This window comes from Lonchura striata, chromosome 4 (assembly GCF_050655825.1).
Source record: "Lonchura striata isolate lonStrDom1 chromosome 4, ASM5065582v1, whole genome shotgun sequence".
Taxonomy (NCBI): Eukaryota; Metazoa; Chordata; class Aves; order Passeriformes; family Estrildidae; genus Lonchura; species Lonchura striata.
Genome location: NC_140706.1, coordinates 62,561,838 through 62,577,327, shown reverse-complemented (window position 1 = coordinate 62,577,327; position 15,490 = coordinate 62,561,838). Strand labels below are relative to the sequence as shown.

The 15,490-nt window shown below is 38.9% G+C and overlaps 1 protein-coding gene across 9 annotated transcripts in view; it reads left to right on the top strand.

The window, feature by feature from the left end:
- WDFY3 (WD repeat and FYVE domain containing 3) overlaps positions 1 to 15,490 on the top strand; it is a 152,295-nt gene that overhangs the window by 15,593 nt on the left and 121,212 nt on the right. The gene's annotated exons all lie outside the window — the stretch shown is intronic.

Sequence of the window (15,490 nt, the reverse complement as noted above, 5' to 3'; positions counted from 1 at the left end):
TGGCTTATTTAATTCAGAACTGAGACATGGATAAAGCTATGCTGCTTTGTAGCATATTCACAGTAAGGGGCTTTAAGGATTGAATTATTGTCATCTGCAGCAATCCCTGATATGAAGGGGGGGGAAAAAAAGTATAAGAAAGGTGGAGTTGGAATGTACTGCTTTTCTGTTAAGGTGTTTGCTAATGAAATGCTGCTGTGACCTGGCCACTGGTTCTGGAGCTGGAGTTGTAACTGGTCAAGATAATCTGCTGAGTGTAGTGAGGCTGGTGAGACAGAACAGGCAGCTGCTGCATTTTCCTGAAGGCAAGTTCAGCACTTGTGAGTTAAGCAGAAAGCAGTGTGCCTTTCTCTAATTGCTGATCCCTCAATATTTTGTATATACTGAATCAGTGCATGGCTAGCATGTTCCTTTGTACAGGCTTTCAGGATAGCAGCTTCCTTTCCCTTCACTAGGGATGTTGCCATTCTCATTCTGTTTGCTTATCCAGGAGCTGACAGGCTGGAGTGGAGGCAAGAGGAATACAAGTTAGGTGTCTCTCTTCCTTCTGAAGTTGGTCTGAACTTCCACTGCATGTATGATCCTGGATTTCTACTTCTCTGCTAATTCCTACAATTATTTCTGGAAGTGGTGTGTGCTGAGCAGAGGAAGTAACACTTGGAGTTTTGGGGGTGAGTTGCAGAGTAAACATTTGTTATGTCTTTGCACAATCAGTGAATTTTGCAGTGCTCTAGATGCAGCTGGAAAATAGCAACGGGACATAAACTGTCAGGATAGCCATCTTAGTGTCTTCATTGTGTGTTCTTAAAATTTTTTTTCTGAAGTGCCATGGGCCTCTGAATTTTATCTGGATGGCTTTAAGAGATTGGCAGTAAAGACGTACTTCCATATCCGAAGATATTCGGGAATATTGCTGCATCATGTCTTTGCTGATTCTGCAATGCAGTAGCTTTGGGCTGTGAGCCCAAATTGTGGTAAAAAGATACAAAACTTCTGACCCAGAGGTAAGAAGAACCAAATGGATGAGACTTGGAACAGAAGAGAGGTAATAATCACAGGGAAATTCAAATTTTAGATAGAGCTTTTGTTCTTTTGGCCCAAGTCCTTAATGAGAGAGCTATAATTAGGCTAGAAATATCTTTATGTATTCAGTGCTGGCAAACTCAAATTCAGCTGTCTCTTAATTAGCATGCAGTATCTTTGTGGTCTTTCATTCTTGAATCAGGTTTCACTTTCACTCTTTGTGCAATGCCTCAGTCTCAGGTCTGCACAATACCTGACCACTCAGGAAAACCTCTTTCCTGCTCATCCTTCAGTGATGTCATTCCTCATAAGTTGATGTGTCTTAATTTCTCTTATAAATGTTACACTGGTTCTCCTGTAAGTATCTGCAAAATATCCAGTTAGACAATTATGTTAGTGCTTGAGATATTTTCGTAGTTTATGACTTTGGTTCAAATGCCACAATAGCCACAGAATTCATAAAGTTCTACAGCAGCAAGAGAGGTCACATGTCATGCAAGTTGGCCTTAGGGACAGTGTTCTCCCATGTAAATATGTTTTCTGAGGACCGTTTTCTGGAAAAGCCAGGTGGGAAATTCTTGTGGCTTGACACTGGCTTTAGGACATGTTGCTTTTAGAGGAAATAGATATTTTTAGCAAGGGTCAACATATAATTTGATGTTTAATGTTTCAGTAAGCTAAAAAGTAATGTTTGAAACTACAGAACTCCTTCTCTTTAGTAGGACTTCACATGTGGTATTTCATTTATTAGCTTCTGTGCCCTAAAAGACTTTTGTTGCTTATTTGTTTTCTTAATGATGAGAAGGGCAGACATTGTATAACTTCTCAGGCAGCAGCGATTATGCAACTGATCTTGTTATTGTGGAGCCAAAGTCCTTCCCAGTCCCTGAGCACCAGCTGCTTGTATCCTGGTTGCTGCTTTTTCCTTTTCTTTCTTCTCCCCTGCCTCTGTCCTGATTTGTTTGTGAACAAGGTGGGTTTTTTTTGGTGGTTTTTTTTGTTTGTTTGTTTGTTTGGGTTTTTTTTCCCCATGTTGCTGTTACCTTCTTTTTCCAGTGCCAGTGAGTGGTTTGTTTGGGTTCATTCTTCAATTCACTATGCTGCAAAATCAAACTGCCCATGTGAATCATGAGGAAATATAAAATGTATAGGGAAATAAGATAACTAGATACTTTCTAGGCACATAAGAAAAGGCATTTGCTTGGATATAAATGAAATATTGCAGATGGCCTTTGCTGGATTCCAGGTCAAAAGTTACAAGTTCATGTTCTCATGATTTTAGAAACATGTAAATAACTGTTGTTTGTTTAGTACCTTGGTTTTTCTCCTCTTCCTTCAAAGGGTGGGCCTGAGAGAAATTTCAATTTTTTCCCCTGGCCCTGCCCTGGGATCACCAAATAAAATGTAGTACTCCTATGTATAAGATGAAGTAGTTGTAAATCTCATACTTTTACAGCCAAGTGATCTCACTGCAGTATAATAAAAGCAGTTAATATATTGTAAAAATGTTTGCCCTATTCACACTTCATTTTCAGTTCTCCATTTTATGTCATGTCATTTTCATGGCTTCCTGTGAGTGTAAGTGACTAAGGCAGGTTATTTTGATCCTTGATAAAACATTTAGGGATGGGAGAAGAGATGGTAGACTTGTAGACTACAGTGCTTTTCCCTGCTTAGCGATGAACTGAGTATCATCTACAAGTCCCAGCAGAGAGAAATAATAGTTGATCTGTGATACCATGCTGTTGGCTGCACTGCTTGTTGCCATCCCAAGTGTGATCTGCATCAGTCATAAATAGGCTCTAGTGCTTAGTGTCCTCTATCAGGAAATAAATTGGGGCTAGGGGTTTAAGGTCCTTATTTAGGTTTAAGTCTTATGCTAAAGATGTTGTAGGGAGTGCAAAGATTGTGTTTTCTTGCTCACAGTGTGTACTGTAGATCAGGTATTTGGAGAAGTGGGAAGGTGCTGTCATTTGTTGGAAATTGGGGTCCTTTCTTCTGGTCTCCTTTTGTGGAATTTCTTTTTCTTCAGTGGCAGTCTGCCCCTGTCTGCTTTCAGCAGACCAGGCATACAGAAGATACTCTCTTTTGCAACCAAAAGACTGGATATATAGCGTGTATGCTTCAATCTTGTCAACTTACACCTCTCCCCTCCATGTCATGTTTCTCATGACAGAGAAACATGAGTTCTAGCTTGGAAGAGACTGTATGCTGTAGCCACATTTATCACAGACTTTGTTATTTCCACTGTTAGTGGAGGTTCTGCTAGAATTCTTCCCTCAGCCTTGCAGTTCTCGCACTGCAAATACAAGAATGATGTACTTTATCAGAGCACCTGGTACTGGAGAAACCCAGAAAATAATGATGAGAAGGGAGGAATTGTGAAGATTTTTCTGGAAAAAAGTTTGATATTATGTCTAATTCTGGGTCACCATGGTGGTGCTTATGCCCTGGTATAATGCAGAATGCACAAAAGCAGTGCTTTTGTAAGGTTTTCTAAAACCTGATCAGGAATATTAAAATTGTTTTTCACACCTTAGTGAAATATTCTGTGATCCTAATAGCAGTGTGTTCCTGGGGTATTTATTGCTTGCTTCCATGTCTCTATATATGTAGTTTTTCCAACTGATTCATCAAGGGTTTAGGTGATACGATCACTTAAAAAATGTTTAACAACTGTTCAGCTGTTTCAATGAATATGTGTGTAAATTAGTGTGTGACTAGATTACAGGTCTGATGTAGACTGGTAACTTACAAGACTTGCTTTTTTGTACTATTCCTTTTGAAAACTAGTCAGCAGTTGAGTTAGAAATCTTAGGAATTGAACAATTTAGAAGGAAAATCTTTCTTTCCTACGTTAGAGAAAAGATTTTTTGTTTGCTTTTAAATTTGGTGGTTTCTTTTCCATGTTGCCATTACCTAAATCTCCTCTTAGTGCAGTGTTGAGTTTGGTTACTGGAGAGTTTCTATTCTGTTGAAGGCAATGAGAAATGATAACTCTATACATGCATCTATTGAATTGCAGATGAGGGTTGGTACCAATTTACAGTGGTATTAAGAGCACACTGGAAATGAACAGCAGCTCAAGGTTAGTAGTATTCTTGAAGAATTTCTTTTTCAGTCTGTTCTCTTTCCTATTAAGCACTGTTTGAATTTTCTAGTTAAGTACTAAGGACATATTAATGAAATGTTAATTTTCTTAAAAGAGGTTTCAGACTAATCTATCCATTGTACATATACTGCTACAAGAGGTAAATCTCAATTGTGTTACCTGTTAAGGAGAGACATGAGAAGAATTTTTATCAAGAGTGGTAGTTGATCACACTATTTAAAGACTGTTTGCACTTCAAACCTAGATCGAGAAGAGAACTAAGATGATAACTTTTCACTACAAATGCATCAAAATATTATTGCCTGAATTGGTCTCTCTAAAGAAATTAACTCCAGCTTGACATCTCCTGACAGACTTTGGTTGCAATATGAAAAACAATTTTTTTGGACATTGAAAAGCATGAAAATCTAGTATCTTCTCTTGGTTAAACTTCTTTTTCTAAAGAACTGAAGCCCTTATCCAGGAAGATGATGACATCAATAAGCTTAATGACTTGTCTCATACAAGAGAAGTATATATGATGTTTCCTGACACCTTTCTTGAGCTGTGTATCACCAAATCTCTGTTTTTAAATGTGGGTTTTTTTACACTTTGAAGTGTTCATCAGTGCTCCTCATTTTGCCAAAACAAACCTAAATATTTCTGATTGTGTCATGAAAAGCTCAATTCCTTCAAAGTAATATCACGTAAACTTTGGTTTGTTTTTCATTGACATGGACAGCAAGCTAAATGTGACATTTCTTTACAGAATGGGTAAGAATCTAGAGTCATTAAATTATGACTACCTGGTGTCATTAATGATATTTTTCAGAGTAACTGTAAAGACACTTCCTTTCCCCTGGAAAAATATATCCAAACACAAATAAACAACAGTTTAAATAGTGTTAACAAGTAGCTTTCATACCTCACCAATTTTTAGCTTTTTTTAATTTCTTCACTTAATTCTCATGTAGCAGAATAGTAATGAAACTTTATTTTTGGCTTGGGGGTTTGTTTCTTTTTTCTGTATTATGGACATGTTTTTTTAATACACTTTGTTATGGCACACACAATTTTAGCCAGAATCTTGCTTTTCTGGTTCACTTTGATAATTCTAGTGCAGACTTTTCAAATAGTTTTAACTTTTGAATAGGGAAAAATAATTATGTACCACTTAGATTTCATTTAGTACAAGTGGTAGGATTTCTTCATGTAGGAAATACTCCAGGCAGGTAGTAGAAGGAAAATTGTAAAAGAATGATAGTGGTGGTAGCTCATAGGCAGAGGAAGAATAAGTTCTTCCACGTACATTTGCAGCAAATTGAGTAAGAATGTGTTAAAAGCAAGGAAGGACCAAGATGTATCAAGTAGCTCTTAAGAGTTCTCTTCCTACATGTTGCTTCCTCAGCAAAAAACCCTAATTCAAGCCAAAGCACCTGCCCCCAAAAAAGAGTATGACAAAAATCCATATGGAAACAAAAACTTCATGCATACACAAACTCAGTCACTACAAATCTGTTAGAAATATTTACTAATGAAGATATGATTCTGTGCTTGTGTAAGAGGGAGAGCTGGATAACTGGAAAAGCAGTTAAATCTCTGATCTGTTGATATTTTCTCTTACGAGGTTTCTTCATGGTTGGTCATGCAGATCACGCAAATACTGAGGTTACTGGATGACTGAAGAGACATTGTAATTTCATATTGGCAAGTTACACTTCCCTAAGTCATTCAATGTCTTTAACTTTTTTTCCTCCTGTGTGTATTAAAATTTAGCCATTGAAAAATGTCTGGATCTGAAATTTGCATCCAGGTGTTTTTACAGATTTTACTCTGAACCATGGTTTTTTTATGTAAAGATATCATGTGTAAAGTCTTGGCAGGAAACTTTTTGTGTAGAATGACAGAAAGAAAACATGGAAAGTGAAATATATTATCTGCATTCTTACACTTTCAACTTCTTAGGACTGTTAGGCAATACATCAAGTTATACTGTTACTTGGAGGATAAAAATGTATTTATAAAAATAAAAATGAGTATTGCTTACTCATCCAAATCTGATTTAAATTAATAATGATCAGGAGTAGGTATTTTGAGATCTTTATTGTCCTGTGATCTCTCTCGGATCTAACATCTCAGAAAAAAGGAAAAGGGAATGAATGAGTTGAAGAATGAAGGAATAGTCAAGGGAGACACTTCTAAGAAACAGAGTGGCATGTTTCAAGTAGTGAGTGTTGCTTTCTGAAAGAAGAGAAAGAAGTACACGGTCATAATTTTTACAGATGATTTTAAGAGTGACTCTGTTTAGACACTTCTTTTTTTCTTGTAGGACTTGTTCTGCTGTACCTTAGTTTCCCTTTGGTTCAAGGAAAAAGAAAAGTCAATTAGCTTAGATTATTAAGTGCCAGTGATGAGCTGCACAGGGAGGTCTGACCCCCATTTGTGGGGAGATGTCTGTTCAACTTGGGGGTTGCTGAATAAGAAGGTGGATTTTTACTTTGGACACTTTGATTTCACATGGCAAACTGAAGCAGCTATTGGGATATTGAGTATAAATTTATTCTGCTGTTCTTTGTTGGGATTTTTAAAAAATTTTATTTCTAACACTTGTATTAGCTGGGCAAGACAAGGAAACTTTGATTCAAAATGAGATCCCTGGGAGCTGCCAAGAAGGCAGAATCCAAAGATGTGAGGACTTTGCAGGCAGTCTGCAGAACAAGCTCTCCCAGGAACACCATAAGTGATCTTAGATGATATTCAGAATATCTGGCTTCTCTCAGGATGGTGGCTGTAGTTCAGTAGGTTTCTTTGTTTCCATGCAGTTACTAGAATAAGGCATAATCTCATTTACTATCAGATGCTGCAGTAAAATCAGCATTTGTGGAAATTGTTGCCCTAATGTTCCTTTTCTAACATATCTTGTTACTTCATTTTATTTAGAAATTGGACCTGAAGAGAGCTGCCCAAATATATACCAGCTTTGCAAACTTGCAGAGTACGAACAACTGGTTATTAGTGGGAGTTCAAGGAGCTGAGTATAAAGACTCTCCTGTGAGATGAGAGTCAGAGTTCTGTAGCACTATCCTGAGATGTGAAGGCTGGCAAATTGTGGTGATATGAATAGCATCACAATAACTACAAAACATTTTATAGCTGTGCATGGGCCTTAGAAAAAGAATCTGGGAGCTTAAGATCCATGGTGAAGTGTGTGATAGAGTAATAAATCTTTATTATTAGAATTCCTGTATATTATCGACTTTGACTTGTTCATTTGCAGTGTTGAACAGAATCTTTGGGCTATTCATTAACATTTAAATGCATTCTGATCTGTTCTTTTGGTGGACAGGCTACTTACTGCCCTAACTCTATCTGAGCTGGCAAAATTCTCTGTCAAAAAGAGACATGACCCACAGACTTTCTCAGAACAGTAACATTTAATTTAACAACAAAGAAACAATTTATTGAAATACATGCCCTTCAAGGCTTGGAGTTGAAGGTCACTGACCAGAAGAGAGTACTTGTAGAACAGAAATAGCTACCTGGAAACCCAGAAATGGAAGCTCTGTTGCAAATCTGTTTCTTCTGATCCTTGGATATACCTGGACACAAGCTGTGCAGCACACCGACTGGGAACTGTGTGCTGAGCCGGGGGCAGGAGCACTGCTGGGAAGTGTGTGCAGCCTGGCTGGCCAGTTACCTGGAAGTCATCTTTGTCTCCACCAGCTGCCCTAATTTTCCTTTCTCTCAGCACAGTCTGAGCAAGTGGCCCAGTGCTGTGCATGCTGTGAATGGCTCAGTGCTGTGTGAGGGTGAGGATGCTGTTGAGGAGGTGCACGTAGGCTAAAGCTGCTCTCCAGGAAACACAGCTACAGCTCCATTAGCTCTGGGACAATTTCTCCATGTTGCAGATGGACAAAAGGGGAGATTCACAGATGCAAGAATCTACTTGATACAAGACAGCTCTTGCCTTTATTAAAATGTTACCTGAAGTACAGCCCCATGTAAATGGTTGTGCTGCTGTCAAAGGCAGCTCACCACGACAGCTGCTTTAGGGGTAGTACCCTAGTCTTGACTCCAAGCAGGACCATCAAAATGTTGTCATGCCAAGATTCTCTGTGATCCTTGTTAAGGAAGGGTTGTTAACACAAGCCAAAATGTTACCCCCTGCACTGCAGGAGCTGGAGAGAAGCTTGTCACAGGACTTGTTGCTGGACTGGGTGACTGGTAGAGCTCTGGACGAACCTGCTTGGAACTTGTAGGGCTGGATGTGAGTCAGATATAAAAGGCTCTGCTATTCAGCAGGTCTCTATGTTTGGGGAGGACCTGCCCTCTGCCCAGCATGTTCTATAGACTGTTTTCTGATTTTTCCTGCTGTTTTTCATGTACTCCAGACATAGTGATTGGTTTTCTGGCCCTCGGGTAGGTGCCTAGAGAGAAAATTATGTCCACTGGTGAAGGGTTATCTTCCCAGTTGTAAAGTGTCAGGATAGGCAGGAAACTGAATGCTGCAGAGAGAAACCAATCCATGTGGTTGGGAGGTTTGGGAAAGCAGGGCAGCAAGTCAGCTGACTTTGCACGTTAAATGTTAGAATGGGACACTGGAATTAAGACTTGCTCTACACATGACAGTGGGGAAGAAAACCTCTCAAGGTCTCAAGTTTGGAGAAACTTTGGCAGGGATGTAGTCCAGCTTCCTGCTCACAGCTGGACCAGCTCTGAGATGGATGGGACCAGGTTGTACTGGTCTTGATCCTATCCTGTCTTGAAAACCTCCAAGTCTGGAGACAGCACAGCCTCTCTGGGCCCCATTCTGGTGCCTCTGTCTTCTGTGGGGAAATAAAGCTTCTCTTATGTGTGGTCTGAACCTCTCTCGTATGAATTTATGTCTGTTGTCCTTTGTCCTCCCACCATGTAGTGCTGTGAAAAGCCTGACTTTGTCTACTTTGTCTTTGGTTTGCCAATAGCCTGTGGCGCTTTTTAATATAGGTCAGCCTTCAGTTCTTGTTAGGAAATGGTAACTTTGTGATTAATTAAAGTAAATAAAAAGGCTTATGAGCTTGGAATTAAAGGCAGGGATAACAGTGATCTATTGATTACATTATGCAATGTAGCATCAGTGAATGTAGCTATATTGAGTAAACTAGCATGTAGACACTAATTGAGAGGGAAAAATCTTTATTTACTTTTGAGTGTACTTGAGTATACACTTCTCTTTCTAAAAGAAACAACCACACATCAGTGAGGGAATTGAACAAAAATTTTAAATTGTGTTGCAAACCTCCAAATACCAAGGCAATAGATCTGTTCTTAGAAATGCCAGAGCATCTGTCCTCCAGGCAGGTATTTGACTTTTGCTTTTCAGAATTTTGTAAACCAGTGATTTAGATAGTCAGGGTTTGTCTCTATATCCAGAGAGTTTTGTTAATCCTGCGGAAAGCTAAAGAGTGAGCCAGGCATTAGCTTCCTGAAATAAACAAAGAACCCTTCTCTATTATTCTGGTCTTTATTTCCCATTTAATGAAGCAAAATGTTATGTGTGTTTATCTAGGTTTATTTTATTAATTCATAAATAAAATAATAGCTTGTATAAAAAAGACTCTCACTGTTTCAGTGTGTACTTGACTGATCTGGTTAAGGGCTCTGTCCTCAGATATCTGATCAACTTATGAAGTATCTCTGTGGTCACTAATCAGTAATTAAGAAGAGATGACCACTGTGGAAATTTGGACTATATATTCTCAGAGATGCACAGGGGTAAGATGAGAGGCATTGAACACAAGCAGCACAAGGCCAGTTACAAATAGGGTAGAAATTAATACCATGAAGGTAAACACCACAGTTGGTTTCTCAAAGGGGTAATGGGATTTCCACTCTTAGAGATGCTCAGAGCTCACGTGAGCAACTGATCCAAGCTGCCCCTGTGCTGAGCAGAGAGATTGGACTGCACTGAGCTTCACAGAAGTCTTCCATCCTATATCATTCTGTAGTTACATGCAAACAACATTCAGTGTTTCACTGAAAGAGATCATAGTGCTATAACGTTAAGGCCTAGTTACTTAGTTTGAAAACCTCTATGTTAAAAAGACGATGCTTCTTATCAAGCAATATAATTAATGGAATTTTATGTCACAGGTGACCTACAAGTCAGTTCAGCAGGTCTATGTAGGGAGCATCTGGAGTTTAGCACTGGCACATTGTGATTTATTTCTACAAGAAGCACTTGTCTTTGCTGTCAAGAGCAGAAAACTGTTTATAGGTGTCTGAGTTAATGCATCCTTGGCAGACTTTTGTAAATTGAGGATTGAGTTTGGTATGTGAGAGCATGCTGAAGACAACTTGGAATAAATTATACTAATCTATTTAAATGTACGTGGTTTTGATGGTTCATTTGCAGAGGGAATCAGAATTTATTTCCACTTGGTGCATCAACTTATAGCTATTATTAGCGCATGCAAATTTAATTAGGGAGTAATTAAAAGGTGAAGTAACATGAAGCATGTGTGACAATTTTCTTGTGTTCTTTCGGACTAATTTTGGCTTTGACTTAACAGAAATGCAGTTTGTGGAGCATTTTTCTTTCCAGTGGCATAGAAGCCAAGTGTTGCATTAAGACCTCCTGACTTCCAAATGACTGCAGTTACACTGAAGCAAGATTTGGGCTGTCTAACAGAGCCTGCCCACAATAAATGAGACTGGATTTATTTCCTTGACTTTCATTGTCTTGTTTTTAAATTAAAAGTTTAAACTGTTGGTGTTAAACTTCCCTTGTTTTTAAATTGTACCCAGTGTGAGATTGTTGAAGTTCTTGTTTTGTCTACTGCCTCTGTGTGTAGAGGATGCTTCTGGAGGAGATGTGGATGCAGCTGCAGCTCAAGCAGTTTCTCTTGAGTGATGTCTCCTTTTATTGTGTCTGGTTGGCCATTTGCATCTATATCATCTCAGGCTTTGCTATATTGAGAAAAACCTGGCTGAAAGGCAACACTAGAATTTTTACATTAAGAAGGAACTTTTCTGAAAGATGTAGAGTGCAAGCGATCTATCAAGGGTTTCTCTTTCTTTGTGTTTGGCTCTTGGACAACTTCAGTGAAGAGGAGCAACATTTAAGGGTTGCATATAGTAGGGTGGCAGTAATGGTCTGTCATTAAGACCCCTTTTGTGAGAATACTTCACTTCGATCTTGAGTGTGAAGGTATTTTGAGGATTGGCTTGGAACTTGGCATGTTGCTGCACAGAGTGGGGTATCTTCGTTTTTTTCCCACCCAATTAATTTTTACCTGTCTAAACATGATTAGTTGTTGGGATTATATATTCCCCCTCCACCTCCAGAAAGTTGTATTTAAGCTGTAGTGGTGTTTTCTCTGTGCTCACCACTGGTATCATCTTTCTAATGTTTCCAAGCTGTGTTACACTGGGTCTTGGAGACAGCAAGAACACCAAGTTACTGGTGTTCAACCATATTCTAATATGAAGATGGGTGGAATTATAGTCAGTGAAAAATTTTAGAGCAGTCTGTTGTGACAAGTATCTGTAGACTTGGCTGTGCTATTTTTGCTGTTTTACTGTGAACCTCTGGGGTTGATCTCTGAGAAAGTGAAGTGCGTGCCTTAATGTGTTCCTTCATCCTCCCTGATCAGGAGGTTAATGGAGTCTCCACTAGGAAGCATGCATTCATTGGGAGGTGTGACAAGATTGCTGAGAGTTATGTTTATAAACAAAAAGCAAAAGAATGCTTTGGTTTTTAAGGTGTTGTCTTTGTCAGAGGAAAACATCTGGGTCTTCCATCCTGATCCTGTTGTTAAAACAGCTGGGGGTACTTTTACAACATACTGCCCACATTTGTGTTTCTTCTCCCAGATTTTATGTACAGCAGAAATACATTGTTGCCAAACTTATTTCTCATCATAGTAGGCAGTGTGAATTCAAATCCAGGCTCCTGCTGGTCTGTGATGCTGACCTCTGACCTCATCTGGCTGAAGGCAGGCTTTGGCATCACATCCCTTGCAGTGTGTCTGAAAGTGAACCAGTGAGGTCGAGAATGCATGCTAAGCACACATCTCTGCTAGAAAAGGCAGAAAATGTACTTGGATCACATGTTTATGATCCCTTTGATTTCTTTCCATCACAGGCAGGATTTTTATCTTTATACTATGTGGAGTAAGTGCTAGCACTCAGCTACTGTAATTCCTATCAACGACAGTTTATATGTAATGTCTTCCTTGACTCCTCCTTCCTTTGACTCCTCACAAAACATGTGAGTGAGTTTTGGGAGGAAAATGGCTGGTTAGATGTGAATAGGTTTCTGTTGAATACCTGTGGTGTGTGTAGGCACAGAAGAAACCTTATGCTTCTGTAGGACTTTCATTTTTTAATTTTCTGATGGCACCAGAATGGTGTGCATAAAGTTGATAAACATAGTTTATCCACAGAGGAATACTTGGAAAATAAATAAGGGGAAAGTAACTAAGAAGTCTGCATAATGTTTGTATTTCTTTTTCAGAAATAAGATGTATATAAAAGCAAATTTGAATGGTGTTACTTGATCAGTGTTCCTCTTTGCAGGAACCAAGTAGTTTGTGATTGCTGAGGTTTTGTTATTTAGCACTTTTTCTATGATGTCTGGTGGGGGTAGCAATCAAATTTTATTTGTTTTGTTAAGCTCTAGAAATAGTCAGTACTGAAATACTCTGGCAAAATAATAAGAGACCTAAAACACCTGGTTGAATACCTAATAGGATGTAGGTCTGGAAACATTCATTACAGCAAGCAAATTATTTAATTCACAAGAAAAAAGGAATAATGACAGCTGAGAGAAGTTATTCAAATCATAAATACATAATTTTAGAACTTGATTTAAACTTTTTAGCATTGGTTCTGAAGAAGTGTGTTTGGATAAGAAACAGTTCAACATGTCTATACAAAAAAACCCCTCATAATTCTAGAGTGCATTTGTTATAAAGTACATGTCCAGCCAATGGACTTTGCATTTAGAAAAGCCAAAAAGCTTTTATTCATATGATGGAAAAAATATTTTTAATTATCTTATGTAATTAGATTACCTAAGTAAACTCTTCAAGAACTGCCTGTAGATTGGGAGTTGTCTGAAAATGATGTCTGTTAAAATGTATGGTAACTGCAGCGAAGTGTCACTTAGCTTTTATTGGTCACGCTCAAGCTGGCCACCCTAATATTATGTTTTGAGAAAATAGTTGCAAATTATATGTTCCAACTCTTTGAACTGAAGGAAAGCCCTTCAGTGCAGCAGGGAGCTTTATGTAAGCAGTGGGTGGGGGTGTTTTTGATGGCTGAGACTTGTTTGCTGAATGACACTTGGAAATGTACTGAATGACGCTTCTGGAAAATAATAGACAGGGCTGCTGCCAGGGTTCAGTGGTGGGTCATGAAAACGAGGTGACGCAGACCTCATCGCATTGCCATCGGCTCAATCAGACGCTACCTGTGCATGCAGCATTCTGGGGAGGAGAAATCACCACCCTGCAGCATTCTGGGGAGGAGAAATCACCACCCTTTTCGTTTTGCACTGCAAGTAGAACCACTGTAACTCCCTATTGTGTTTGTTACTTATGGTGTATTTTTTCATGAGGTAATTTCCACTTGAGATGCTTTTGGAGTGGTCAGGATATGGATATGGAATGGGCAGTTTGGTTCTTTGCTGTGCTGCTTTTCTGTTGTGGGTTTGAGCAACTTCTGGATAGTGTGTGATCTGCAGATGGGAAAGTCATTAGCCAGAGAGCAAGGTGCTGCCTGTCTGGAGAGGTTTAAGGTGTACTTACTTTCCTTTCTGCACCCTTTTAATGGACAGAGATGGACAAATAAGCCTGGAGGCAGCATAGCCATGGAGTACCATATTGTCTGCATGTTGCCAGGAGATCCATTGTCCCTGTGGAAATTCAGGAGTCTAGTTCAGATGGAGAGAGGGTGAATGCCCTAAGATCATCCAGGAAAGCTAAATCTGAATCTTGTTTGAAAAACATAATCCTTTCATCCAAGAAAGGTTTTACTGAACATGCCAGTCAGTATAATTTCCAGAGATACTTCTCCTTTACACTGAAGACTCGATAAGGCAGGAAGGTGACTAAGCTTATGCCACCTTCTTGATGCTGACCAGAACTGGTTCTCCTTTCTCAGAACTTGCAGCAGAGTATTTGTCAGAGTAGCTACTATTTCTTCTTGAAGGCTTCTGTGCCTCCACTAGGCTGGAGGATGTGAGGAGTCATTTGAACTGTCTTTGATGCTTCCACAGTTTTGCTCTTTGTGACTGGTGGGTTCAAAACTAACCTGTTTTGTTGCTTAGTTTAGTTGCATTTCTTCAGAGGATGTTTGTGTTTTGGGATATTCAAGGTTGAAAACATCTTTCTTTTACTCATTGCTGCAGTATAGATGGTATCTGCTATTGGTCTTGCAGCCACTTTTGCTAACTGATGAGCACAGGGAGAATTAAAGCTTGGGCGGTACTAAAGATTGGTTGATGGAAGTAAAGTAGGAGTGTTTTATTTTTTGGCACCACAGAAGGTGTTTAGTTCTTGTTAACTATGCTTAAGTAGGGCCTCCTGCTCCCCTGTGTTTATTGGTTTTGAGACTGCAAATCAAAACAATTAACTTTGTGCAGATACATTTGATAAAGTCTTTCTCAAGCTTATTGTGACCATGACAAAATATGGAAGTAGGATAAATGTAAGGGAATCAGGACTTAGAGACAAGGCATTCCAAATGTACTGTGGTAATATACATAAACCATAGACAAACCTTTGGTTCACAACCAAGTAAATAACACATATGAAAGAGGGTTGCAAGCTGTCTTAAGGTTGTACTTCCTCATGGACTTTTTTACAGTTTTAGCTGGAAAAGATGCTGATACTACCCTTTAATTTCTGCTCAAGGAAGCTTGTGGGTTTTGTGTACTTAAAGTGTAATTGGTCATTTGAGCTTTGCAAATACAGTAAGTGTTAATTAAATTCAATGCAATCACAGCCTGATCTGATTTGGAGCCTGAAACCTCCATTGTCTGTATTTAAAAACAAAAGTCTATCATTTTGAACCTGAGAGGCATTTGGTTATACAATAAAGTTCTTAAAAGGGTGAAATGAAGATAGCTGAACTGGCAGTTCCTTATTTGTTTTAAGGTTTGTCCAGCAATTGTTCCTGTGACAAAAGGACATTTTGTTTATCATCTTAGTTTACATATTTAATTGCTTCTGCAGAGATAAAATCCAAGTGCTCTCCTTACTTTTGGTATTTCTGAGTTTCATGGTCCAATTTCTACAGTTTTACATGCTGTGCACACAGGTGGTATTTGGTTGTGGCTGGTAGTTCCTTACCTTTCCCCGTGAGTAGATGAACTAGTAGATGGAGGGAGAA